Genomic DNA, 24,431 nt, shown 5'->3' with positions numbered 1-24,431 from the left:
ACACGTGGGATGTTCTTGCATGCCAAAACCACTTTATTTTCCAGATTATCTTACAGAAATCTGATACAGTGCCCGACTGCTGGCAATTGAACCTCTTTAAAATTTCTCCTGGCAGCGGTGGGATTCGAACCTATGCCTCCGAAGAGACTGGAGCCTTAATCCAGCGCCTTAGACCGCTCGGCCACGCTACCACTTAAAGGGGTTGCTTTTGTTGTCCAGAGCGCGCATATGCAGGCTGCATCGAGCATCAAGCCAGCTTCATTCAAGTTAACTGAACATTACATTCACAAGTCACAGCGCCTTAGACCAGGGGTTTTCAAACCTGTCCTGGAGGACCAATAGTACTGCACAATTTGCATGTCTCCCTCATTAGACACACCTGGTTTAAATGTTCAACTCATTAGTAGAGACTGCAAGACCTGAACTGGGTGTCTAAGGTAACTGAATGAGGTGTGTCACAAAAGGGAAACATGCAAAATGTGCAGTACTAGTGGTCCTCCAGGACAGGTTTGAAAACCCCTGCCTTAGACCGCACGGCCACGCTACCACTTAAAGGGGTTGCTTTGGTTGTCCGGAGCTCACATATGCGGCTGCATCGAGCATCAAGGCAGCTTCATTCAAGTTAACTGAACATTACATTCGCAAGTCACAAGCATATTACAGCAATTTACGATTAACTAAGAATAAGAGTCAACTTGGTATTTGGTAGTATTCTGAAATAAGAGAGTCTTTATAACGTACGCAGCCTAGAAACGTGACCCCCAGGAGGCTGCAGCCTTCCGATTGAGAAACGATCCACGTGAGACTTCCAAAGCGCCTATCCATCTGGCCTGGCTGACTGCTGGCAATAGAGCCTCTTTAAAACAACTGCTGGCAGCGGTGGGATTCGAACCCACGCCCACGGAGAGACTGGAGCCTAAACCCAGCGCCTTGGACCGCTCGGCCACGCTACCCTTTGGAGAAAGCTCTCTGGTGAGTTTCGGGGAGGTGCAGCTCCAGGGACAGCCTCAGTTGATTTCGAGGACCTCGTTGGCGGGAGAGAATCGTCTTTAAGGTCCTGCTGTGCTGAGTCATACTCCTGGAGTTCCCAAATCCTACAGAGTTCTATCGTTTCGAAAGTACATCTGACACAACAAATGAAGCCATGGGGTTTGCTTGAAATCAAAAATTAACATTACATTCACAAGTCACAGCGCCTTAGACCAGGGGTTTTCAAACCTGTCCTGGAGGACCACTAGTATTGCACAAATTGCATGTCTCCCTATCGTTTAGAAAGTACATCTGACACAACAAATGAAGCCATGGGGTTTGCTTGAAATCAAAAATTAGGTGAGATTCCCAAAGCTCCCACAGAAATCTAAAGGAAGCGCTTCTGACAAAACAATTAACACGTGGGATGTTCTTGCATGCCAAAACCACTTTATTTTCCAGATTATCTTACAGAAATCTGATACAGTGCCCGACTGCTGGCAATTGAGCCTCTTTAAAATTGCTCCTGGCAGCGGTGGGATTCGAACCCACGCCTCCGAAGAGACTGGAGCCTTAATCCAGCGCCTTAATCCAGCGCCTTAGACCGCTCGGCCACGCTACCACTTAAAGGGGTTGCTTTTGTTGTCCAGAGCTCGCATATGCAGGCTGCATCGAGCATCAAGCCAGCTTCATTCAAGTTAACTGAACATTACATTCAAAAGTCACAGCGCCTTAGACCAGGGGTTTTCAAACCTGTCCTGGAGGACCACTAGTACTGCACAATTTGCATGTCTCCCTCATTAGACACACCTGGTTTAAATGTTCAACTCATTAGTAGAGACTGCAAGACCTGAACTGGGTGTCTAAGGTAACTGAATGAGGTGTGTCACAAAAGGAAAACATGCAAAATGTGCAGTACTAGTGGTCCTCCAGGACAGGTTTGAAAACCCCTGCCTTAGACCGCACGGCCACGCTACCACTTAAAGGGGTTGCTTTGGTTGTCCGGAGCTCACATATGCGGCTGCATCGAGCATCAAGGCAGCTTCATTCAAGTTAACTGAACATTACATTCGCAAGTCACAAGCATATTACAGCAATTTACGATTAACTAAGAATAAGAGTCAACTTGGTATTTGGTAGTATTCTGAAATAAGAGAGTCTTTATAACGTACGCAGCCTAGAAACGTGACCCCCAGGAGGCTGCAGCCTTCCGATTGAGAAACGATCCACGTGAGACTTCCAAAGCGCCTATCCGTCTGGCCTGGCTGACTGCTGGCAATAGAGCCTCTTTAAAACAACTGCTGGCAGCGGTGGGATTCGAACCCACACCCCCAGAGAGACTGGAGCCTAAATCCAGCGCCTTGGACCGCTCGGCCACGCTACCCTTTGGAGAAAGCTCTCTGGTGAGTTTCGGGGAGGTGCAGCTCCACGGACAGCCTCAGTTGATTTCGAGGACCTCGTTGGCGGGAGAGAATCGTCTTTAAGGTCCTGCTGTGCTGAGTCATACTCCTGGAGTTCCCAAATCCTACAGAGTTCTATCGTTTCGAAAGTACATCTGACACAACAAATGAAGCCATGGGGTTTGCTTGAAATCAAAAATTAGGTGAGATTCCCAAAGCTCCCACAGAAATCTAAAGGAAGCGCTTCTGACAAACCAATTAACACGTGGGATGTTCTTGCATGCCAAAACCACTTTATTTTCCAGATTATCTTACAGAAATCTGATACAGTGCCCGACTGCTGGCAATTGAGCCTCTTTAAAATTGCTCCTGGCAGCGGTGGGATTCGAACCCACGCCTCCGAAGAGACTGGAGCCTTAATGCAGCGCCTTAGACCGCTCGGCCACGCTACCACTTAAAGGGGTTGCTTTCGTTGTCCAGAGCTCACATATGCAGGCTGCATCGAGCATCAAGCCAGCTTCATTCAAGTTAACTGAACATTACATTCACAAGTCACAGCGCCTTAGACCAGGGGTTTTCAAACCTGTCCTGGAGGACCACTAGTACTGCACAATTTGCATGTCTCCCTATCGTTTAGAAAGTACATCTGACACAACAAATGAAGCCATGGGGTTTGCTTGAAATCAAAAATTAGGTGAGATTCCCAAAGCTCCCACAGAAATATAAAGGAAGCGCTTCTGACAAACCAATTAACACGTGGGATGTTCTTGCATGCCAAAACCACTTTATTTTCCAGATTATCTTACAGAAATCTGATACAGTGCCCGACTGCTGGCAATTGAACCTCTTTAAAATTGCTCCTGGCAGCGGTGGGATTCGAACCCACGCCTCCGAAGAAACTGGAGCCTTAGACCGCTCGGCCACGCTACCACTTAAAGGGGTTGCTTTTGTTGTCCAGAGCGCGCATATGCAGGCTGCATCGAGCATCAAGCCAGCTTCATTCAAGTTAACTGAACATTACATTCACAAGTCACAGCGCCTTAGACCAGGGGTTTTCAAACCTGTCCTGGAGGACCACTAGTACTGCACAATTTGCATGTCTCCCTCATTAGACACACCTGGTTTAAATGTTCAACTCATTAGTAGAGACTGCAAGACCTGAACTGGGTGTCTAAGGTAACTGAATGAGGTGTGTCACAAAAGGGAAACATGCAAAATGTGCAGTACTAGTGGTCCTCCAGGACAGGTTTGAAAACCCCTGCCTTAGACCGCACGGCCACGCTACCACTTAAAGGGGTTGCTTTGGTTGTCCGGAGCTCACATATGCGGCTGCATCGAGCATCAAGGCAGCTTCATTCAAGTTAACTGAACATTACATTCGCAAGTCACAAGCATATTACAGCAATTTACGATTAACTAAGAATAAGAGTCAACTTGGTATTTGGTAGTATTCTGAAATAAGAGAGTCTTTATAACGTACGCAGCCTAGAAACGTGACCCACAGGAGGCTGCAGCCTTCCGATTGAGAAACGATCAACGTGAGACTTCCAAAACGCCTATCCCTCTGGCCTGGCTGACTGCTGGCAATAGAGCCTCTTTAAAACAACTGCTGGCAGCGGTGGGATTCGAACCCACGCCCCCGGAGAGACTGGAACCTAAATCCAGCGCCTTGGACCGCTCGGCCACGCTACCCTTTGGAGAAAGCTCTCTGGTGAGTTTCGGGGAGGTGCAGCTCCACGGACAGCCTCAGTTGATTTCGAGGACCTCGTTGGCGGGAGAGAATCGTCTTTAAGGTCCTGCTGTGCTGAGTCATACTCCTGGAGTTCCCAAATCCTACAGAGTTCTATCGTTTCGAAAGTACATCTGACACAACAAATGAAGCCATGGGGTTTGCTTGAAATCAAAAATTAGGTGAGATTCCCAAAGCTCCCACAGAAATCTAAAGGAAGCGCTTCTGACAAACCAATTAACACGTGGGATGTTCTTGCATGCCAAAACCACTTTATTTTCCATATTATCTTACAGAAATCTGATACAGTGCCCGACTGCTGGCAATTGAGCCTCTTTAAAATTGCTCCTGGCAGCGGTGGGATTCGAACCCACGCCTCCGAAGAGACTGGAGCCTTAATCCAGCGCCTTAGACCGCTCGGCCACGCTACCACTTAAAGGGGTTGCTTTTGTTGTCCAGAGCTCGCATATGCAGGCTGCATCGAGCATCAAGCCAGCTTCATTCAAGTTAACTGAACATTACATTCACAAGTCACAGCGCCTTAGACCAGGGGTTTTCAAACCTGTCCTGGAGGACCACTAGTACTGCACAATTTGCATGTCTCCCTCATTAGACACACCTGGTTTAAATGTTCAACTCATTAGTAGAGACTGCAAGACCTGAACTGGGTGTCTAAGGTAACTGAATGAGGTGTGTCACAAAAGGGAAACATGCAAAATGTGCAGTACTAGTGGTCCTCCAGGACAGGTTTGAAAACCCCTGCCTTAGACCGCACGGCCACGCTACCACTTAAAGGGGTTGCTTTGGTTGTCCGGAGCTCACATATGCGGCTGCATCGAGCATCAAGGCAGCTTCATTCAAGTTAACTGAACATTACATTCGCAAGTCACAAGCATATTACAGCAATTTACGATTAACTAAGAATAAGAGTCAACTTGGTATTTGGTAGTATTCTGAAATAAGAGAGTCTTTATAACGTACGCAGCCTAGAAACGTGACCCCCAGGAGGCTGCAGCCTTCCGATTGAGAAACGATCCACGTGAGACTTCCAAAGCGCCTATCCCTCTGGCCTGGCTGACTGCTGGCAATAGAGCCTCTTTAAAACAACTGCTGGCAGCGGTGGGATTCGAACCCACGCCCACGGAGAGACTGGAGCCTAAACCCAGCGCCTTGGACCGCTCGGCCACGCTACCCTTTGGAGAAAGCTCTCTGGTGAGTTTCGGGGAGGTGCAGCTCCAGGGACAGCCTCAGTTGATTTCGAGGACCTCGTTGGCGGGAGAGAATCGTCTTTAAGGTCCTGCTGTGCTGAGTCATACTCCTGGAGTTCCCAAATCCTACAGAGTTCTATCGTTTCGAAAGTACATCTGACACAACAAATGAAGCCATGGGGTTTGCTTGAAATCAAAAATTAGGTGAGATTCCCAAAGCTCCCACAGAAATCTAAAGGAAGCGCTTCTGACAAACCAATTAACACGTGGGATGTTCTTGCATGCCAAAACCACTTTATTTTCCAGATTATCTTACAGAAATCTGATACAGTGCCCGACTGCTGGCAATTGAGCCTCTTTAAAATTGCTCCTGGCAGCGGTGGGATTCGAACCCACGCCTCCGAAGAGACTGGAGCCTTAATCCAGCGCCTTAGACCGCTCGGCCACGCTACCACTTAAAGGGGTTGCTTTCGTTGTCCAGAGCTCGCATATGCAGGCTGCATCGAGCATCAAGCCAGCTTCATTCAAGTTAACTGAACATTACATTCACAAGTCACAGCGCCTTAGACCAGGGGTTTTCAAACCTGTCCTGGAGGACCACTAGTACTGCACAATTTGCATGTCTCCCTATCGTTTAGAAAGTACATCTGACACAACAAATGAAGCCATGGGGTTTGCTTGAAATCAAAAATTAGGTGAGATTCCCAAAGCTCCCACAGAAATCTAAAGGAAGCGCTTCTGACAAACCAATTAACACGTGGGATGTTCTTGCATGCCAAAACCACTTTATTTTCCATATTATCTTACAGAAATCTGATACAGTGCCCGACTGCTGGCAATTGAGCCTCTTTAAAATTGCTCCTGGCAGCGGTGGGATTCGAACCCACGCCTCCGAAGAGACTGGAGCCTTAATCCAGCGCCTTAGACCGCTCGGCCACGCTACCACTTAAAGGGGTTGCTTTTGTTGTCCAGAGCTCGCATATGCAGGCTGCATCGAGCATCAAGCCAGCTTCATTCAAGTTAACTGAACATTACATTCACAAGTCACAGCGCCTTAGACCAGGGGTTTTCAAACCTGTCCTGGAGGACCACTAGTACTGCACAATTTGCATGTCTCCCTCATTAGACACACCTGGTTTTAATGTTCAACTCATTAGTAGAGACTGCAAGACCTGAACTGGGTGTCTAAGGTAACTGAATGAGGTGTGTCACAAAAGGGAAACATGCAAAATGTGCAGTACTAGTGGTCCTCCAGGACAGGTTTGAAAACCCCTGCCTTAGACCGCACGGCCACGCTACCACTTAAAGGGGTTGCTTTGGTTGTCCGGAGCTCACATATGCGGCTGCATCGAGCATCAAGGCAGCTTCATTCAAGTTAACTGAACATTACATTCGCAAGTCACAAGCATATTACAGCAATTTACGATTAACTAAGAATAAGAGTCAACTTGGTATTTGGTAGTATTCTGAAATAAGAGAGTCTTTATAACGTACGCAGCCTAGAAACGTGACCCCCAGGAGGCTGCAGCCTTCCGATTGAGAAACGATCCACGTGAGACTTCCAAAGCGCCTATCCCTCTGGCCTGGCTGACTGCTGGCAATAGAGCCTCTTTAAAACAACTGCTGGCAGCGGTGGGATTCGAACCCACGCCCACGGAGAGACTGGAGCCTAAACCCAGCGCCTTGGACTGCTCGGCCACGCTACCCTTTGGAGAAAGCTCTCTGGTGAGTTTCGGGGAGGTGCAGCTCCACGGACAGCCTCAGTTGATTTCGAGGACCTCGTTGGCGGGAGAGAATCGTCTTTAAGGTCCTGCTGTGCTGAGTCATACTCCTGGAGTTCCCAAATCCTACAGAGTTCTATCGTTTCGAAAGTACATCTGACACAACAAATGAAGCCATGGGGTTTGCTTGAATTCAAAAATTAGGTGAGATTCCCAAAGCTCCCACAGAAATCTAAAGGAAGCGCTTCTGACAAACCAATTAACACGTGGGATGTTCTTGCATGCCAAAACAACTTTATTTTCCAGATTATCTTACAGAAATCTGATACAGTGCCCGACTGCTGGCAATTGAGCCTCTTTAAAATTGCTCCTGGCAGCGGTGGGATTCGAACCCACGCCTCCGAAGAGACTGGAGCCTTAATCCAGCGCCTTAGACCGCTCGGCCACGCTACCACTTAAAGGGGTTGCTTTCGTTGTCCAGAGCTCGCATATGCAGGCTGCATCGAGCATCAAGCCAGCTTCATTCAAGTTAACTGAACATTACATTCACAAGTCACAGCGCCTTAGACCAGGGGTTTTCAAACCTGTCCTGGAGGACCACTAGTACTGCACAATTTGCATGTCTCCCTATCGTTTAGAAAGTACATCTGACACAACAAATGAAGCCATGGGGTTTGCTTGAAATCAAAAATTAGGTGAGATTCCCAAAGCTCCCACAGAAATCTAAAGGAAGCGCTTCTGACAAACCAATTAACACGTGGGATGTTCTTGCATGCCAAAACCACTTTATTTTCCAGATTATCTTACAGAAATCTGATACAGTGCCCGACTGCTGGCAATTGAACCTCTTTAAAATTGCTCCTGGCAGCGGTGGGATTCGAACCCACGCCTCCGAAGAGACTGGAGCCTTAATCCAGCGCCTTAGACCGCTCGGCCACGCTACCACTTAAAGGGGTTGCTTTTGTTGTCCAGAGCGCGCATATGCAGGCTGCATCGAGCATCAAGCCAGCTTCATTCAAGTTAACTGAACATTACATTCACAAGTCACAGCGCCTTAGACCAGGGGTTTTCAAACCTGTCCTGGAGGACCAATAGTACTGCACAATTTGCATGTCTCCCTCATTAGACACACCTGGTTTAAATGTTCAACTCATTAGTAGAGACTGCAAGACCTGAACTGGGTGTCTAAGGTAACTGAATGAGGTGTGTCACAAAAGGGAAACATGCAAAATGTGCAGTACTAGTGGTCCTCCAGGACAGGTTTGAAAACCCCTGCCTTAGACCGCACGGCCACGCTACAACTTAAAGGGGTTGCTTTGGTTGTCCGGAGCTCACATATGCGGCTGCATCGAGCATCAAGGCAGCTTCATTCAAGTTAACTGAACATTACATTCGCAAGTCACAAGCATATTACAGCAATTTACGATTAACTAAGAATAAGAGTCAACTTGGTATTTGGTAGTATTCTGAAATAAGAGAGTCTTTATAACGTACGCAGCCTAGAAACGTGACCCCCAGGAGGCTGCAGCCTTCCGATTGAGAAACGATCCACGTGAGACTTCCAAAGCGCCTATCCATCTGGCCTGGCTGACTGCTGGCAATAGAGCCTCTTTAAAACAACTGCTGGCAGCGGTGGGATTCGAACCCACGCCCCCGGAGAGACTGGAGCCTAAATCCAGCGCCTTGGACCGCTCGGCCACGCTACCCTTTGGAGAAAGCTCTCTGGTGAGTTTCGGGGAGGTGCAGCTCCACGGACAGCCTCAGTTGATTTCGAGGACCTCGTTGGCGGGAGAGAATCGTCTTTAAGGTCCTGCTGTGCTGAGTCATACTCCTGGAGTTCCCAAATCCTACAGAGTTCTATCGTTTCGAAAGTACATCTGACACAACAAATGATGCCATGGGGTTTGCTTGAAATCAAAAATTAGGTGAGATTCCCAAAGCTCCCACAGAAATCTAAAGGAAGCGCTTCTGACAAACCAATTAACACGTGGGATGTTCTTGCATGCCAAAACCACTTTATTTTCCAGATTATCTTACAGAAATCTGATACAGTGCCCGACTGCTGGCAATTGAGCCTCTTTAAAATTGCTCCTGGCAGCGGTGGGATTCGAACCCACGCCTCCGAAGAGACTGGAGCCTTAATCCAGCGCCTTAGACCGCTCGGCCACGCTACCACTTAAAGGGGTTGCTTTCGTTGTCCAGAGCTCGCATATGCAGGCTGCATCGAGCATCAAGCCAGCTTCATTCAAGTTAACTGAACATTACATTCACAAGTCACAGCGCCTTAGACCAGGGGTTTTCAAACCTGTCCTGGAGGACCACTAGTACTGCACAATTTGCATGTCTCCCTATCGTTTAGAAAGTACATCTGACACAACAAATGAAGCCATGGGGTTTGCTTGAAATCAAAAATTAGGTGAGATTCCCAAAGCTCCCACAGAAATCTAAAGGAAGCGCTTCTGACAAACCAATTAACACGTGGGATGTTCTTGCATGCCAAAACCACTTTATTTTCCAGATTATCTTACAGAAATCTGATACAGTGCCCGACTGCTGGCAATTGAACCTCTTTAAAATTGCTCCTGGCAGCGGTGGGATTCGAACCCACGCCTCCGAAGAGACTGGAGCCTTAATCCAGCGCCTTAGACCGCTCGGCCACGCTACCACTTAAAGGGGTTGCTTTTGTTGTCCAGAGCGCGCATATGCAGGCTGCATCGAGCATCAAGCCAGCTTCATTCAAGTTAACTGAACATTACATTCACAAGTCACAGCGCCTTAGACCAGGGGTTTTCAAACCTGTCCTGGAGGACCAATAGTACTGCACAATTTGCATGTCTCCCTCATTAGACACACCTGGTTTAAATGTTCAACTCATTAGTAGAGACTGCAAGACCTGAACTGGGTGTCTAAGGTAACTGAATGAGGTGTGTCACAAAAGGGAAACATGCAAAATGTGCAGTACTAGTGGTCCTCCAGGACAGGTTTGAAAACCCCTGCCTTAGACCGCACGGCCACGCTACCACTTAAAGGGGTTGCTTTGGTTGTCCGGAGCTCACATATGCGGCTGCATCGAGCATCAAGGCAGCTTCATTCAAGTTAACTGAACATTACATTCGCAAGTCACAAGCATATTACAGCAATTTACGATTAACTAAGAATAAGAGTCAACTTGGTATTTGGTAGTATTCTGAAATAAGAGAGTCTTTATAATGTACGCAGCCTAGAAACGTGACCCACAGGAGGCTGCAGCCTTCCGATTGAGAAACGATCAACGTGAGACTTCCAAAGCGCCTATCCCTCTGGCCTGGCTGACTGCTGGCAATAGAGCCTCTTTAAAACAACTGCTGGCAGCGGTGGGATTCGAACCCACGCCCCCGGAGAGACTGGAGCCTAAATCCAGCGCCTTGGACCGCTCGGCCACGCTACCCTTTGGAGAAAGCTCTCTGGTGAGTTTCGGGGAGGTGCAGCTCCACGGACAGCCTCAGTTGATTTCGAGGACCTCGTTGGCGGGAGAGAATCGTCTTTAAGGTCCTGCTGTGCTGAGTCATACTCCTGGAGTTCCCAAATCCTACAGAGTTCTATCGTTTCGAAAGTACATCTGACACAACAAATGAAGCCATGGGGTTTGCTTGAAATCAAAAATTAGGTGAGATTCCCAAAGCTCCCACAGAAATCTAAAGGAAGCGCTTCTGACAAACCAATTAACACGTGGGATGTTCTTGCATGCCAAAACCACTTTTATTTTCCAGATTATTTTACAGAAATCTGATACAGTGCCCGACTGCTGGCAATTGAACCTCTTTAAAATTGCTCCTGGCAGCGGTGGGATTCGAACCCACGCCTCCGAAGAGACTGGAGCCTTAATCCAGCGCCTTAGACCGCTCGGCCACGCTACCACTTAAAGGGGTTGCTTTTGTTGTCCAGAGCGCGCATATGCAGGCTGCATCGAGCATCAAGCCAGCTTCATTCAAGTTAACTGAACATTACATTCACAAGTCACAGCGCCTTAGACCAGGGGTTTTCAAACCTGTCCTGGAGGACCAATAGTACTGCACAATTTGCATGTCTCCCTCATTAGACACACCTGGTTTAAATGTTCAACTCATTAGTAGAGACTGCAAGACCTGAACTGGGTGTCTAAGGTAACTGAATGAGGTGTGTCACAAAAGGGAAACATGCAAAATGTGCAGTACTAGTGGTCCTCCAGGACAGGTTTGAAAACCCCTGCCTTAGACCGCACGGCCACGCTACCACTTAAAGGGGTTGCTTTGGTTGTCCGGAGCTCACATATGCGGCTGCATCGAGCATCAAGGCAGCTTCATTCAAGTTAACTGAACATTACATTCGCAAGTCACAAGCATATTACAGCAATTTACGATTAACTAAGAATAAGAGTCAACTTGGTATTTGGTAGTATTCTGAAATAAGAGAGTCTTTATAACGTACGCAGCCTAGAAACGTGACCCCCAGGAGGCTGCAGCCTTCCGATTGAGAAACGATCCACGTGAGACTTCCAAAGCGCCTATCCATCTGGCCTGGCTGACTGCTGGCAATAGAGCCTCTTTAAAACAACTGCTGGCAGCGGTGGGATTCGAACCCACGCCCCCGGAGAGACTGGAGCCTAAATCCAGCGCCTTGGACCGCTCGGCCACGCTACCCTTTGGAGAAAGCTCTCTGGTGAGTTTCGGGGAGGTGCAGCTCCACGGACAGCCTCAGTTGATTTCGAGGACCTCGTTGGCGGGAGAGAATCGTCTTTAAGGTCCTGCTGTGCTGAGTCATACTCCTGGAGTTCCCAAATCCTACAGAGTTCTATCGTTTCGAAAGTACATCTGACACAACAAATGAAGCCATGGGGTTTGCTTGAAATCAAAAATTAGGTGAGATTCCCAAAGCTCCCACAGAAATCTAAAGGAAGCGCTTCTGACAAACCAATTAACACGTGGGATGTTCTTGCATGCCAAAACCACTTTATTTTCCAGATTATCTTACAGAAATCTGATACAGTGCCCGACTGCTGGCAATTGAGCCTCTTTAAAATTGCTCCTGGCAGCGGTGGGATTCGAACCCACGCCTCCGAAGAGACTGGAGCCTTAATCCAGCGCCTTAGACCGCTCGGCCACGCTACCACTTAAAGGGGTTGCTTTTGTTGTCCAGAGCTCGCATATGCAGGCTGCATCGAGCATCAAGCCAGCTTCATTCAAGTTAACTGAACATTACATTCACAAGTCACAGCGCCTTAGACCAGGGGTTTTCAAACCTGTCCTGGAGGACCACTAGTACTGCACAATTTGCATGTCTCCCTATCGTTTAGAAAGTACATCTGACACAACAAATGAAGCCATGGGGTTTGCTTGAAATCAAAAATTAGGTGAGATTCCCAAAGCTCCCACAGAAATCTAAAGGAAGCGCTTCTGACAAACCAATTAACACGTGGGATGTTCTTGCATGCCAAAACCACTTTATTTTCCAGATTATCTTACAGAAATCTGATACAGTGCCCGACTGCTGGCAATTGAACCTCTTTAAAATTGCTCCTGGCAGCGGTGGGATTCGAACCCACGCCTCCGAAGAGACTGGAGCCTTAATCCAGCGCCTTAGACCGCTCGGCCACGCTACCACTTAAAGGAGGTTGCTTTTGTTGTCCAGAGCGCGCATATGCAGGCTGCATCGAGCATCAAGCCAGCTTCATTCAAGTTAACTGAACATTACATTCACAAGTCACAGCGCCTTAGACCAGGGGTTTTCAAACCTGTCCTGGAGGACCACTAGTACTGCACAATTTGCATGTCTCCCTCATTAGACACACCTGGTTTAAATGTTCAACTCATTAGTAGAGACTGCAAGACCTGAACTGGGTGTCTAAGGTAACTGAATGAGGTGTGTCACAAAAGGGAAACATGCAAAATGTGCAGTACTAGTGGTCCTCCAGGACAGGTTTGAAAACCCCTGCCTTAGACCGCACGGCCACGCTACCACTTAAAGGGGTTGCTTTGGTTGTCCGGAGCTCACATATGCGGCTGCATCGAGCATCAAGGCAGCTTCATTCAAGTTAACTGAACATTACATTCGCAAGTCACAAGCATATTACAGCAATTTACGATTAACTAAGAATAAGAGTCAACTTGGTATTTGGTAGTATTCTGAAATAAGAGAGTCTTTATAACGTACGCAGCCTAGAAACGTGACCCACAGGAGGCTGCAGCCTTCCGATTGAGAAACGATCAACGTGAGACTTCCAAAGCGCCTATCCCTCTGGCCTGGCTGACTGCTGGCAATAGAGCCTCTTTAAAACAACTGCTGTCAGCGGTGGGATTCGAACCCACGCCCCCGGAGAGACTGGAGCCTAAATCCAGCGCCTTGGACCGCTCGGCCACGCTACCCTTTGGAGAAAGCTCTCTGGTGAGTTTCGGGGAGGTGCAGCTCCACGGACAGCCTCAGTTGATTTCGAGGACCTCGTTGGCGGGAGAGAATCGTCTTTAAGGTCCTGCTGTGCTGAGTCATACTCCTGGAGTTCCCAAATCCTACAGAGTTCTATCGTTTCGAAAGTACATCTGACACAACAAATGAAGCCATGGGGTTTGCTTGAAATCAAAAATTAGGTGAGATTCCCAAAGCTCCCACAGAAATCTAAAGGAAGCGCTTCTGACAAACCAATTAACACGTGGGATGTTCTTGCATGCCAAAACCACTTTATTTTCCAGATTATCTTACAGAAATCTGATACAGTGCCCGACTGCTGGCAATTGAGCCTCTTTAAAATTGCTCCTGGCAGCGGTGGGATTCGAACCCACGCCTCCAAAGAGACTGGAGCCTTAATCCAGCGCCTTAGACCGCTCGGCCACGCTACCACTTAAAGGGGTTCCTTTTGTTGTCCAGAGCTCGCATATGCAGGCTGCATCGAGCATCAAGCCAGCTTCATTCAAGTTAACTGAACATTACATTCACAAGTCACAGCGCCTTAGACCAGGGGTTTTCAAACCTGTCCTGGAGGACCACTAGTACTGCACAATTTGCATGTCTCCCTATCGTTTAGAAAGTACATCTGACACAACAAATGAAGCCATGGGGTTTGCTTGAAATCAAAAATTAGGTGAGATTCCCAAAGCTCCCACAGAAATCTAAAGGAAGCGCTTCTGACAAACCAATTAACACGTGGGATGTTCTTGCATGCCAAAACCACTTTATTTTCCAGATTATCTTACAGAAACCTGATACAGTGCCCGACTGCTGGCAATTGAGCCTCTTTAAAATTGCCCCTGGCAGCGGTGGGATTCGAACCCACGCCTCCGAAGAGACTGGAGCCTTAATCCAGCGCCTTAGACCGCTCGGCCACGCTACCACTTAAAGGGGTTGCTTTCGTTGTCCAGAGCTCGCATATGCAGGCTGCATCGAGCATCAAGCCAGCTTCATTCAAGTTAACTGAACATTACATTCACAAGTCACAGCGCCTTAGACCAGGGGTTTTCAAACCTGTCCTGGAGGACCACTAGTACTGCACAATTTGCATGTCACCCTATCGTTTAGAAAGTACATCTGACACAACAAATGAAGCCATGGGGTTTGCTTGAAATCAAAAATTAGGTGAGATTCCCAAAGCTCCCACAGAAATCTAAAGGAAGCGCTTCTGACAAACCAATTAACACGTGGGATGTTCTTGCATGCCAAAACCACTTTATTTTCCAGATTATCTTACAGAAATCTGATACAGTGCCCGACTGCTGGCAATTGAGCCTCTTTAAAATTGCTCCTGGCAGCGGTGGGATTCGAACCCACGCCTCCGAAGAGACTGGAGCCTTAATCCAGCGCCTTAGACCGCTCGGCCACGCTACCACTTAAAGGAGGTTGCTTTTGTTGTCCAGAGCGCGCATATGCAGGCTGCATCGAGCATCAAGCCAGCTTCATTCAAGTTAACTGAACATTACATTCACAAGTCACAGCGCCTTAGACCAGGGGTTTTCAAACCTGTCCTGGAGGACCACTAGTACTGCACAATTTGCATGTCTCCCTCATTAGACACACCTGGTTTAAATGTTCAACTCATTAGTAGAGACTGCAAGACCTGAACTGGGTGTCTAAGGTAACTGAATGAGGTGTGTCACAAAAGGGAAACATGCAAAATGTGCAGTACTAGTGGTCCTCCAGGACAGGTTTGAAAACCCCTGCCTTAGACCGCACGGCCACGCTACCACTTAAAGGGGTTGCTTTGGTTGTCCGGAGCTCACATATGCGGCTGCATCGAGCATCAAGGCAGCTTCATTCAAGTTAACTGAACATTACATTCGCAAGTCACAAGCATATTACAGCAATTTACGATTAACTAAGAATAAGAGTCAACTTGGTATTTGGTAGTATTCTGAAATAAGAGAGTCTTTATAACGTACGCAGCCTAGAAACGTGACCCACAGGAGGCTGCAGCCTTCCGATTGAGAAACGATCAACGTGAGACTTCCAAAGCGCCTATCCCTCTGGCCTGGCTGACTGCTGGCAATAGAGCCTCTTTAAAACAACTGCTGTCAGCGGTGGGATTCGAACCCACGCCCCCGGAGAGACTGGAGCCTAAATCCAGCGCCTTGGACCGCTCGGCCACGCTACCCTTTGGAGAAAGCTCTCTGGTGAGTTTCGGGGAGGTGCAGCTCCACGGACAGCCTCAGTTGATTTCGAGGACCTCGTTGGCGGGAGAGAATCGTCTTTAAGGTCCTGCTGTGCTGAGTCATACTCCTGGAGTTCCCAAATCCTACAGAGTTCTATCGTTTCGAAAGTACATCTGACACAACAAATGAAGCCATGGGGTTTGCTTGAAATCAAAAATTAGGTGAGATTCCCAAAGCTCCCACAGAAATCTAAAGGAAGCGCTTCTGACAAACCAATTAACACGTGGGATGTTCTTGCATGCCAAAACCACTTTATTTTCCAGATTATCTTACAGAAATCTGATACAGTGCCCGACTGCTGGCAATTGAGCCTCTTTAAAATTGCTCCTGGCAGCGGTGGGATTCGAACCCACGCCTCCAAAGAGACTGGAGCCTTAATCCAGCGCCTTAGACCGCTCGGCCACGCTACCACTTAAAGGGGTTCCTTTTGTTGTCCAGAGCTCGCATATGCAGGCTGCATCGAGCATCAAGCCAGCTTCATTCAAGTTAACTGAACATTACATTCACAAGTCACAGCGCCTTAGACCAGGGGTTTTCAAACCTGTCCTGGAGGACCACTAGTACTGCACAATTTGCATGTCTCCCTATCGTTTAGAAAGTACATCTGACACAACAAATGAAGCCATGGGGTTTGCTTGAAATCAAAAATTAGGTGAGATTCCCAAAGCTCCCACAGAAATCTAAAGGAAGCGCTTCTGACAAACCAATTAACACGTGGGATGTTCTTGCATGCCAAAACCACTTTATTTTCCAGATTATCTTACAGAAACCTGATACAGTGCCCGACTGCTGGCAATTGAGCCTCTTTAAAATTGCCCCTGGCAGCGGTGGGATTCGAACCCACGCCTCCGAAGAGACTGGAGCCTTAATCCAGCGCCTTAGACCGCTCGGCCACGCTACCACTTAAAGGGGTTGCTTTCGTTGTCCAGAGCTCGCATATGCAGGCTGCATCGAGCATCAAGCCAGCTTCATTCAAGTTAACTGAACATTACATTCACAAGTCACAGCGCCTTAGACCAGGGGTTTTCAAACCTGTCCTGGAGGACCACTAGTACTGCACAATTTGCATGTCTCCCTATCGTTTAGAAAGTACATCTGACACAACAAATGAAGCCATGGGGTTTGCTTGAAATCAAAAATTAGGTGAGATTCCCAAAGCTCCCACAGAAATCTAAAGGAAGCGCTTCTGACAAACCAATTAACACGTGGGATGTTCTTGCATGCCAAAACCACTTTATTTTCCAGATTATCTTACAGAAATCTGATACAGTGCCCGACTGCTGGCAATTGAGCCTCTTTAAAATTGCTCCTGGCAGCGGTGGGATTCGAACCCACGCCTCCGAAGAGACTGGAGCCTTAATCCAGCGCCTTAGACCGCTCGGCCACGCTACCACTTAAAGGTGTTGCTTTCGTTGTCCAGAGCTCGCATATGCAGGCTGCATCGAGCATCAAGCCAGCTTCATTCAAGTTAACTGAACATTACATTCACAAGTCACAGCGCCTTAGACCAGGGGTTTTCAAACCTGTCCTGGAGGACCACTAGTACTGCACAATTTGCATGTCTCCCTATCGTTTAGAAAGTACATCTGACACAACAAATGAAGCCATGGGGTTTGCTTGAAATCAAAAATTAGGTGAGATTCCCAAAGCTCCCACAGAAATCTAAAGGAAGCGCTTCTGACAAACCAATTAACACGTGGGATGTTCTTGCATGCCAAAACCACTTTATTTTCCAGATTATCTTTCAGAAATCTGATACAGTGCCCGACTGCTGGCAATTGAACCTCTTTAAAATTGCTCCTGGCAGCGGTGGGATTCGAACCCAGGCCTCCGAAGAGACTGGAGCCTTAATCCAGCGCCTTAGACCGCTCGGCCACGCTACCACTTAAAGGGGTTGCTTTTGTTGTCCAGAGCGCGCATATGCAGGCTGCATCGAGCATCAAGCCAGCTTCATTCAAGTTAACTGAACATTACATTCACAAGTCACAGCGCCTTAGACCAGGGGTTTTCAAACCTGTCCTGGAGGACCACTAGTACTGCACAATTTGCATGTCTCCCTCATTAGACACACCTGGTTTAAATGTTCAACTCATTAGTAGAGACTGCAAGACCTGAACTGGGTGTCTAAGGTAACTGAATGAGGTGTGTCACAAAAGGGAAACATGCAAAATGTGCAGTACTAGTGGTCCTCCAGGACAGGTTTGAAAACCCCTGCCTTAGACCGCACGGCCACGCTACCACTTAAAGGGGTTGCTTTGGTTGTCCGGAGCTCACATATGCGGCTGCATCGAGCATCAAGGCAGCTTCATTCAAGTTAACTGAACATTACATTCGCAAGTCACAAGCATATTACAGCAATTTACGATTAACTAAGAATAAGAGTCAACTTGGTATTTGGTAGTATTCTGAAATAAGAGAGTCTTTATAACGTACGCAGCCTAGAAACGTGACCCACAGGAGGCTGCAGCCTTCCGATTGAGAAACGATCAACGTGAGACTTCCAAAGCGCCTATCCCTCTGGCCTGGCTGACTGCTGGCAATAGAGCCTCTTTAAAACAACTGCTGGCAGCGGTGGGATTCGAACCCACGCCCCCGGAGAGACTGGAGCCTAAATCCAGCGCCTTGGACCGCTCGGCCACGCTACCCTTTGGAGAAAGCTCTCTGGTGAGTTTCGGGGAGGTGCAGCTCCACGGACAGCCTCAGTTGATTTCGAGGACCTCGTTGGCGGGAGAGAATCGTCTTTAAGGTCCTGCTGTGCTGAGTCATACTCCTGGAGTTCCCAAATCCTACAGAGTTCTATCGTTTCGAAAGTACATCTGACACAACAAATGAAGCCATGGGGTTTGCTTGAAATCAAAAATTAGGTGAGATTCCCAAAGCTCCCACAGAAATCTAAAGGAAGCGCTTCTGACAAACCAATTAACACGTGGGATGTTCTTGCATGCCAAAACCACTTTATTTTCCAGATTATCTTACAGAAATCTGATACAGTGCCCGACTGCTGGCAATTGAGCCTCTTAAAAATTGCTCCTGGCAGCGGTGGGATTCGAACCCACGCCTCCGAAGAGACTGGAACCTTAATCCAGCGCCTTGGACCGCTCGGCCACGCTACCACTTAAAGGGGTTGCTTTTGTTGTCCAGAGCTCGCATATGCAGGCTGCATCGAGCATCAAGCCAGCTTCATTCAAGTTAACTGAACATTACATTCACAAGTCACAGCGCCTTAGACCAGGGGTTTTCAAACCTGTCCTGAAGGACCACTAGTACTGCACAATTTGCATGTCTCCCTATCGTTTAGAAAGTACATCTGACACAACAAATGAAGCCATGGGGTTTGCTTGAAATCAAAAATTAGGTGAGATTCCCAAAGCTCCCACAGAAATCTAAAGGAAGCGCTTCTGACAAACCAATTAACACGTGGGATGTTCTTGCATGCCAAAACCACTTTATTTTCCAGATTATCTTACAGAAATCTGATACAGTGCCCGACTGCATTCACAAGTCACAGCGCCTTAGACCAGGGGTTTTCAAACCTGTCCTGGAGGACCAATAGTACTGCACAATTTGCATGTCTCCCTCATTAGACACACCTGGTTTAAATGTTCAACTCATTAGTAGAGACTGCAAGACCTGAACTGGGTGTCTAAGGTAACTGAATGAGGTGTGTCACAAAAGGGAAACATGCAAAATGTGCAGTACTAGTGGTCCTCCAGGACAGGTTTGAAAACCCCTGCCTTAGACCGCACGGCCACGCTACCACTTAAAGGGGTTGCTTTGGTTGTCCGGAGCTCACATATGCGGCTGCATCGAGCATCAAGGCAGCTTCATTCAAGTTAACTGAACATTACATTCGCAAGTCACAAGCATATTACAGCAATTTACGATTAACTAAGAATAAGAGTCAACTTGGTATTTGGTAGTATTCTGAAATAAGAGAGTCTTTATAACGTACGCAGCCTAGAAACGTGACCCCCAGGAGGCTGCAGCCTTCCGATTGAGAAACGATCCACGTGAGACTTCCAAAGCGCCTATCCATCTGGCCTGGCTGACTGCTGGCAATAGAGCCTCTTTAAAACAACTGCTGGCAGCGGTGGGATTCGAACCCACGCCCCCGGAGAGACTGGAGCCTAAATCCAGCGCCTTGGACCGCTCGGCCACGCTACCCTTTGGAGAAAGCTCTCTGGTGAGTTTCGGGGAGGTGCAGCTCCACGGACAGCCTCAGTTGATTTCGAGGACCTCGTTGGCGGGAGAGAATCGTCTTTAAGGTCCTGCTGTGCTGAGTCATACTCCTGGAGTTCCCAAATCCTACAGAGTTCTATCGTTTCGAAAGTACATCTGACACAACAAATGAAGCCATGGGGTTTGCTTGAAATCAAAAATTAGGTGAGATTCCCAAAGCTCCCACAGAAATCTAAAGGAAGCGCTTCTGACAAACCAATTAACACGTGGGATGTTCTTGCATGCCAAAACCACTTTATTTTCCAGATTATCTTACAGAAATCTGATACAGTGCCCGACTGCTGGCAATTGAGCCTCTTTAAAATTGCTCCTGGCAGCGGTGGGATTCGAACCCACGCCTCCGAAGAGACTGGAGCCTTAATCCAGCGCCTTAGACCGCTCGGCCACGCTACCACTTAAAGGGGTTGCTTTTGTTGTCCAGAGCTCGCATATGCAGGCTGCATCGAGCATCAAGCCAGCTTCATTCAAGTTAACTGAACATTACATTCACAAGTCACAGCGCCTTAGACCAGGGGTTTTCAAACCTGTCCTGGAAGACCACTAGTACTGCACAATTTGCATGTCTCCCTATCGTTTAGAAAGTACATCTGACACAACAAATGAAGCCATGGGGTTTGCTTGAAATCAAAAATTAGGTGAGATTCCCAAAGCTCCCACAGAAATCTAAAGGAAGCGCTTCTGACAAACCAATTAACACGTGGGATGTTCTTGCATGCCAAAACCACTTTATTTTCCAGATTATCTTACAGAAATCTGATACAGTGCCCGACTGCTGGCAATTGAGCCTCTTTAAAATTGCTCCTGGCAGCGGTGGGATTCGAACCCACGCCTCCGAAGAGACTGGAGCCTTAATCCAGCGCCTTAGACCGCTCGGCCACGCTACCACTTAAAGGTGTTGCTTTCGTTGTCCAGAGCTCGCATATGCAGGCTGCATCGAGCATCAAGCCAGCTTCATTCAAGTTAACTGAACATTACATTCACAAGTCACAGCGCCTTAGACCAGGGGTTTTCAAACCTGTCCTGGAGGACCACTAGTACTGCACAATTTGCATGTCTCCCTATCGTTTAGAAAGTACATCTGACACAACAAATGAAGCCATGGGGTTTGCTTGAAATCAAAAATTAGGTGAGATTCCCAAAGCTCCCACAGAAATCTAAAGGAAGCGCTTCTGACAAACCAATTAACACGTGGGATGTTCTTGCATGCCAAAACCACTTTATTTTCCAGATTATCTTACAGAAATCTGATACAGTGCCCGACTGCTGGCAATTGAACCTCTTTAAAATTGCTCCTGGCAGCGGTGGGATTCGAACCCACGCCTCCGAAGAGACTGGAGCCTTAATCCAGCGCCTTAGACCGCTCGGCCACGCTACCACTTAAAGGGGTTGCTTTTGTTGTCCAGAGCGCGCATATGCAGGCTGCATCGAGCATCAAGCCAGCTTCATTCAAGTTAACTGAACATTACATTCACAAGTCACAGCGCCTTAGACCAGGGGTTTTCAAACCTGTCCTGGAGGACCACTAGTACTGCACAATTTGCATGTCTCCCTCATTAGACACACCTGGTTTAAATGTTCAACTCATTAGTAGAGACTGCAAGACCTGAACTGGGTGTCTAAGGTAACTGAATGAGGTGTGTCACAAAAGGGAAACATGCAAAATGTGCAGTACTAGTGGTCCTCCAGGACAGGTTTGAAAACCCCTGCCTTAGACCGCACGGCCACGCTACCACTTAAAGGGGTTGCTTTGGTTGTCCGGAGCTCACATATGCGGCTGCATCGAGCATCAAGGCAGCTTCATTCAAGTTAACTGAACATTACATTCGCAAGTCACAAGCATATTACAGCAATTTACGATTAACTAAGAATAAGAGTCAACTTGGTATTTGGTAGTATTCTGAAATAAGAGAGTCTTTATAACGTACGCAGCCTAGAAACGTGACCCACAGGAGGCTGCAGCCTTCCGATTGAGAAACGATCAACGTGAGACTTCCAAAGCGCCTATCCCTCTGGCCTGGCTGACTGCTGGCAATAGAGCCTCTTTAAAACAACTGCTGGCAGCGGTGGGATTCGAACCCACGCCCCCGGAGAGACTGGAGCCTAAATCCAGCGCCTTGGACCGCTCGGCCACGCTACCCTTTGGAGAAAGCTCTCTGGTGAGTTTCGGGGAGGTGCAGCTCCACGGACAGCCTCAGTTGATTTCGAGGACCTCGTTGGCGGGAGAGAATCGTCTTTAAGGTCCTGCTGTGCTGAGTCATACTCCTGGAGTTCCCAAATCCTACAGAGTTCTATCGTTTCGAAAGTACATCTGACACAACAAATGAAGCCATGGGGTTTGCTTGAAATCAAAAATTAGGTGAGATTCCCAAAGCTCCCACAGAAATCTAAAGGAAGCGCTTCTGACAAACCAATTAACACGTGGGATGTTCTTGCATGCCAAAACCACTTTATTTTCCAGATTATCTTACAGAAATCTGATACAGTGCCCGACTGCTGGCAATTGAGCCTCTTTAAAATTGCTCCTGGCAGCGGTGGGATTCGAACCCACGCCTCCGAAGAGACTGGAGCCTTAATCCAGCGCCTTGGACCGCTCGGCCACGCTACCACTTAAAGGGGTTGCTTTTGTTGTCCAGAGCTCGCATATGCAGGCTGCATCGAGCATCAAGCCAGCTTCATTCAAGTTAACTGAACATTACATTCACAAGTCACAGCGCCTTAGACCAGGGGTTTTCAAACCTGTCCTGGAAGACCACTAGTACTGCACAATTTGCATGTCTCCCTATCGTTTAGAAAGTACATCTGACACAACAAATGAAGCCATGGGGTTTGCTTGAAATCAAAAATTAGGTGAGATTCCCAAAGCTCCCACAGAAATCTAAAGGAAGCGCTTCTGACAAACCAATTAACACGTGGGATGTTCTTGCATGCCAAAACCACTTTATTTTCCAGATTATCTTACAGAAATCTGATACAGTGCCCGACTGCATTCACAAGTCACAGCGCCTTAGACCAGGGGTTTTCAAACCTGTCCTGGAGGACCAATAGTACTGCACAATTTGCATGTCTCCCTCATTAGACACACCTGGTTTAAATGTTCAACTCATTAGTAGAGACTGCAAGACCTGAACTGGGTGTCTAAGGTAACTGAATGAGGTGTGTCACAAAAGGGAAACATGCAAAATGTGCAGTACTAGTGGTCCTCCAGGACAGGTTTGAAAACCCCTGCCTTAGACCGCACGGCCACGCTACCACTTAAAGGGGTTGCTTTGGTTGTCCGGAGCTCACATATGCGGCTGCATCGAGCATCAAGGCAGCTTCATTCAAGTTAACTGAACATTACATTCGCAAGTCACAAGCATATTACAGCAATTTACGATTAACTAAGAATAAGAGTCAACTTGGTATTTGGTAGTATTCTGAAATAAGAGAGTCTTTATAACGTACGCAGCCTAGAAACGTGACCCCCAGGAGGCTGCAGCCTTCCGATTGAGAAACGATCCACGTGAGACTTCCAAAGCGCCTATCCATCTGGCCTGGCTGACTGCTGGCAATAGAGCCTCTTTAAAACAACTGCTGGCAGCGGTGGGATTCGAACCCACGCACCCGGAGAGACTGGAGCCTAAATCCAGCGCCTTGGACCGCTCGGCCACGCTACCCTTTGGAGAAAGCTCTCTGGTGAGTTTCGGGGAGGTGCAGCTCCACGGACAGCCTCAGTTGATTTCGAGGACCTCGTTGGCGGGAGAGAATCGTCTTTAAGGTCCTGCTGTGCTGAGTCATACTCCTGGAGTTCCCAAATCCTACAGAGTTCTATCGTTTCGAAAGTACATCTGACACAACAAATGAAGCCATGGGGTTTGCTTGAAATCAAAAATTAGGTGAGATTCCCAAAGCTCCCACAGAAATCTAAAGGAAGCGCTTCTGACAAACCAATTAACACGTGGGATGTTCTTGCATGCCAAAACCACTTTATTTTCCAGATTATCTTACAGAAATCTGATACAGTGCCCGACTGCTGGCAATTGAGCCTCTTTAAAATTGCTCCTGGCAGCGGTGGGATTCGAACCCACGCCTCCGAAGAGACTGGAGCCTTAATCCAGCGCCTTAGACCGCTCGGCCACGCTACCACTTAAAGGGGTTGCTTTCGTTGTCCAGAGCTCGCATATGCAGGCTGCATCGAGCATCAAGCCAGCTTCATTCAAGTTAACTGAACATTACATTCACAAGTCACAGCGCCTTAGACCAGGGGTTTTCAAACCTGTCCTGGAGGACCACTAGTACTGCACAATTTGCATGTCTCCCTATCGTTTAGAAAGTACATCTGACACAACAAATGAAGCCATGGGGTTTGCTTGAAATCAAAAATTAGGTGAGATTCCCAAAGCTCCCACAGAAATCTAAAGGAAGCGCTTCTGACAAACCAATTAACACGTGGGATGTTCTTGCATGCCAAAACCACTTTATTTTCCAGATTATCTTACAGAAATCTGATACAGTGCCCGACTGCTGGCAATTGA

At 47.7% G+C, this 24,431-nt stretch overlaps 40 non-coding genes across 40 annotated transcripts; all 40 read right to left on the bottom strand.

Annotated features, from left to right (window-relative positions):
* Window positions 1-109: 109 nt before the first annotated feature.
* trnal-aag (transfer RNA leucine (anticodon AAG)) lies at window positions 110-191 on the bottom strand. The gene has a single exon. It is a non-coding gene; the product is annotated as a tRNA-Leu (tRNA).
* A 680-nt stretch (window positions 192-871) lies between these two features.
* Window positions 872-953, bottom strand: trnal-uag (transfer RNA leucine (anticodon UAG)). The gene has a single exon. It is a non-coding gene; the product is annotated as a tRNA-Leu (tRNA).
* A 543-nt stretch (window positions 954-1,496) lies between these two features.
* Window positions 1,497-1,591, bottom strand: trnal-aag (transfer RNA leucine (anticodon AAG)). Its single transcript is given in 2 exon segments — window positions 1,497-1,540; window positions 1,554-1,591. It is a non-coding gene; the product is annotated as a tRNA-Leu (tRNA).
* Window positions 1,592-2,271: 680 nt separating this feature from the next.
* On the bottom strand, window positions 2,272-2,353 carry trnal-uag (transfer RNA leucine (anticodon UAG)). The gene has a single exon. It is a non-coding gene; the product is annotated as a tRNA-Leu (tRNA).
* Window positions 2,354-2,739: 386 nt separating this feature from the next.
* Window positions 2,740-2,821, bottom strand: trnal-aag (transfer RNA leucine (anticodon AAG)). Its single transcript has one exon. It is a non-coding gene; the product is annotated as a tRNA-Leu (tRNA).
* Window positions 2,822-3,979: 1,158 nt separating this feature from the next.
* Window positions 3,980-4,061, bottom strand: trnal-uag (transfer RNA leucine (anticodon UAG)). Its single transcript has one exon. It is a non-coding gene; the product is annotated as a tRNA-Leu (tRNA).
* Window positions 4,062-4,447: 386 nt separating this feature from the next.
* Window positions 4,448-4,529, bottom strand: trnal-aag (transfer RNA leucine (anticodon AAG)). The gene has a single exon. It is a non-coding gene; the product is annotated as a tRNA-Leu (tRNA).
* A 680-nt stretch (window positions 4,530-5,209) lies between these two features.
* Window positions 5,210-5,291, bottom strand: trnal-uag (transfer RNA leucine (anticodon UAG)). The gene has a single exon. It is a non-coding gene; the product is annotated as a tRNA-Leu (tRNA).
* A 386-nt stretch (window positions 5,292-5,677) lies between these two features.
* On the bottom strand, window positions 5,678-5,759 carry trnal-aag (transfer RNA leucine (anticodon AAG)). The gene has a single exon. It is a non-coding gene; the product is annotated as a tRNA-Leu (tRNA).
* Window positions 5,760-6,168: 409 nt separating this feature from the next.
* Window positions 6,169-6,250, bottom strand: trnal-aag (transfer RNA leucine (anticodon AAG)). Its single transcript has one exon. It is a non-coding gene; the product is annotated as a tRNA-Leu (tRNA).
* Window positions 6,251-6,930: 680 nt separating this feature from the next.
* trnal-uag (transfer RNA leucine (anticodon UAG)) lies at window positions 6,931-7,012 on the bottom strand. Its single transcript has one exon. It is a non-coding gene; the product is annotated as a tRNA-Leu (tRNA).
* A 386-nt stretch (window positions 7,013-7,398) lies between these two features.
* trnal-aag (transfer RNA leucine (anticodon AAG)) lies at window positions 7,399-7,480 on the bottom strand. Its single transcript has one exon. It is a non-coding gene; the product is annotated as a tRNA-Leu (tRNA).
* Window positions 7,481-7,889: 409 nt separating this feature from the next.
* On the bottom strand, window positions 7,890-7,971 carry trnal-aag (transfer RNA leucine (anticodon AAG)). The gene has a single exon. It is a non-coding gene; the product is annotated as a tRNA-Leu (tRNA).
* A 680-nt stretch (window positions 7,972-8,651) lies between these two features.
* Window positions 8,652-8,733, bottom strand: trnal-uag (transfer RNA leucine (anticodon UAG)). Its single transcript has one exon. It is a non-coding gene; the product is annotated as a tRNA-Leu (tRNA).
* A 386-nt stretch (window positions 8,734-9,119) lies between these two features.
* On the bottom strand, window positions 9,120-9,201 carry trnal-aag (transfer RNA leucine (anticodon AAG)). Its single transcript has one exon. It is a non-coding gene; the product is annotated as a tRNA-Leu (tRNA).
* Window positions 9,202-9,610: 409 nt separating this feature from the next.
* trnal-aag (transfer RNA leucine (anticodon AAG)) lies at window positions 9,611-9,692 on the bottom strand. The gene has a single exon. It is a non-coding gene; the product is annotated as a tRNA-Leu (tRNA).
* A 680-nt stretch (window positions 9,693-10,372) lies between these two features.
* trnal-uag (transfer RNA leucine (anticodon UAG)) lies at window positions 10,373-10,454 on the bottom strand. Its single transcript has one exon. It is a non-coding gene; the product is annotated as a tRNA-Leu (tRNA).
* A 387-nt stretch (window positions 10,455-10,841) lies between these two features.
* On the bottom strand, window positions 10,842-10,923 carry trnal-aag (transfer RNA leucine (anticodon AAG)). The gene has a single exon. It is a non-coding gene; the product is annotated as a tRNA-Leu (tRNA).
* A 680-nt stretch (window positions 10,924-11,603) lies between these two features.
* trnal-uag (transfer RNA leucine (anticodon UAG)) lies at window positions 11,604-11,685 on the bottom strand. Its single transcript has one exon. It is a non-coding gene; the product is annotated as a tRNA-Leu (tRNA).
* Window positions 11,686-12,071: 386 nt separating this feature from the next.
* Window positions 12,072-12,153, bottom strand: trnal-aag (transfer RNA leucine (anticodon AAG)). Its single transcript has one exon. It is a non-coding gene; the product is annotated as a tRNA-Leu (tRNA).
* Window positions 12,154-12,562: 409 nt separating this feature from the next.
* trnal-aag (transfer RNA leucine (anticodon AAG)) lies at window positions 12,563-12,644 on the bottom strand. The gene has a single exon. It is a non-coding gene; the product is annotated as a tRNA-Leu (tRNA).
* Window positions 12,645-13,325: 681 nt separating this feature from the next.
* Window positions 13,326-13,407, bottom strand: trnal-uag (transfer RNA leucine (anticodon UAG)). Its single transcript has one exon. It is a non-coding gene; the product is annotated as a tRNA-Leu (tRNA).
* Window positions 13,408-13,793: 386 nt separating this feature from the next.
* Window positions 13,794-13,875, bottom strand: trnal-aag (transfer RNA leucine (anticodon AAG)). The gene has a single exon. It is a non-coding gene; the product is annotated as a tRNA-Leu (tRNA).
* Window positions 13,876-14,284: 409 nt separating this feature from the next.
* trnal-aag (transfer RNA leucine (anticodon AAG)) lies at window positions 14,285-14,366 on the bottom strand. The gene has a single exon. It is a non-coding gene; the product is annotated as a tRNA-Leu (tRNA).
* A 409-nt stretch (window positions 14,367-14,775) lies between these two features.
* trnal-aag (transfer RNA leucine (anticodon AAG)) lies at window positions 14,776-14,857 on the bottom strand. Its single transcript has one exon. It is a non-coding gene; the product is annotated as a tRNA-Leu (tRNA).
* Window positions 14,858-15,538: 681 nt separating this feature from the next.
* On the bottom strand, window positions 15,539-15,620 carry trnal-uag (transfer RNA leucine (anticodon UAG)). The gene has a single exon. It is a non-coding gene; the product is annotated as a tRNA-Leu (tRNA).
* Window positions 15,621-16,006: 386 nt separating this feature from the next.
* trnal-aag (transfer RNA leucine (anticodon AAG)) lies at window positions 16,007-16,088 on the bottom strand. Its single transcript has one exon. It is a non-coding gene; the product is annotated as a tRNA-Leu (tRNA).
* A 409-nt stretch (window positions 16,089-16,497) lies between these two features.
* On the bottom strand, window positions 16,498-16,579 carry trnal-aag (transfer RNA leucine (anticodon AAG)). The gene has a single exon. It is a non-coding gene; the product is annotated as a tRNA-Leu (tRNA).
* A 409-nt stretch (window positions 16,580-16,988) lies between these two features.
* trnal-aag (transfer RNA leucine (anticodon AAG)) lies at window positions 16,989-17,070 on the bottom strand. Its single transcript has one exon. It is a non-coding gene; the product is annotated as a tRNA-Leu (tRNA).
* Window positions 17,071-17,479: 409 nt separating this feature from the next.
* Window positions 17,480-17,561, bottom strand: trnal-aag (transfer RNA leucine (anticodon AAG)). The gene has a single exon. It is a non-coding gene; the product is annotated as a tRNA-Leu (tRNA).
* Window positions 17,562-18,241: 680 nt separating this feature from the next.
* On the bottom strand, window positions 18,242-18,323 carry trnal-uag (transfer RNA leucine (anticodon UAG)). Its single transcript has one exon. It is a non-coding gene; the product is annotated as a tRNA-Leu (tRNA).
* A 386-nt stretch (window positions 18,324-18,709) lies between these two features.
* trnal-aag (transfer RNA leucine (anticodon AAG)) lies at window positions 18,710-18,791 on the bottom strand. The gene has a single exon. It is a non-coding gene; the product is annotated as a tRNA-Leu (tRNA).
* Window positions 18,792-19,760: 969 nt separating this feature from the next.
* On the bottom strand, window positions 19,761-19,842 carry trnal-uag (transfer RNA leucine (anticodon UAG)). Its single transcript has one exon. It is a non-coding gene; the product is annotated as a tRNA-Leu (tRNA).
* A 386-nt stretch (window positions 19,843-20,228) lies between these two features.
* Window positions 20,229-20,310, bottom strand: trnal-aag (transfer RNA leucine (anticodon AAG)). Its single transcript has one exon. It is a non-coding gene; the product is annotated as a tRNA-Leu (tRNA).
* A 409-nt stretch (window positions 20,311-20,719) lies between these two features.
* trnal-aag (transfer RNA leucine (anticodon AAG)) lies at window positions 20,720-20,801 on the bottom strand. Its single transcript has one exon. It is a non-coding gene; the product is annotated as a tRNA-Leu (tRNA).
* Window positions 20,802-21,210: 409 nt separating this feature from the next.
* Window positions 21,211-21,292, bottom strand: trnal-aag (transfer RNA leucine (anticodon AAG)). The gene has a single exon. It is a non-coding gene; the product is annotated as a tRNA-Leu (tRNA).
* A 680-nt stretch (window positions 21,293-21,972) lies between these two features.
* On the bottom strand, window positions 21,973-22,054 carry trnal-uag (transfer RNA leucine (anticodon UAG)). The gene has a single exon. It is a non-coding gene; the product is annotated as a tRNA-Leu (tRNA).
* A 386-nt stretch (window positions 22,055-22,440) lies between these two features.
* trnal-aag (transfer RNA leucine (anticodon AAG)) lies at window positions 22,441-22,522 on the bottom strand. Its single transcript has one exon. It is a non-coding gene; the product is annotated as a tRNA-Leu (tRNA).
* A 969-nt stretch (window positions 22,523-23,491) lies between these two features.
* Window positions 23,492-23,573, bottom strand: trnal-uag (transfer RNA leucine (anticodon UAG)). Its single transcript has one exon. It is a non-coding gene; the product is annotated as a tRNA-Leu (tRNA).
* Window positions 23,574-23,959: 386 nt separating this feature from the next.
* Window positions 23,960-24,041, bottom strand: trnal-aag (transfer RNA leucine (anticodon AAG)). The gene has a single exon. It is a non-coding gene; the product is annotated as a tRNA-Leu (tRNA).
* Window positions 24,042-24,431: the final 390 nt, after the last annotated feature.

The sequence above is a fragment of the Misgurnus anguillicaudatus genome, chromosome 20, assembly GCF_027580225.2.
Source record: "Misgurnus anguillicaudatus chromosome 20, ASM2758022v2, whole genome shotgun sequence".
Taxonomy (NCBI): Eukaryota; Metazoa; Chordata; class Actinopteri; order Cypriniformes; family Cobitidae; genus Misgurnus; species Misgurnus anguillicaudatus.
Note: the sequence above shows the minus strand (reverse complement) of the source record. Positions and strands in the feature narration are given on the sequence as shown.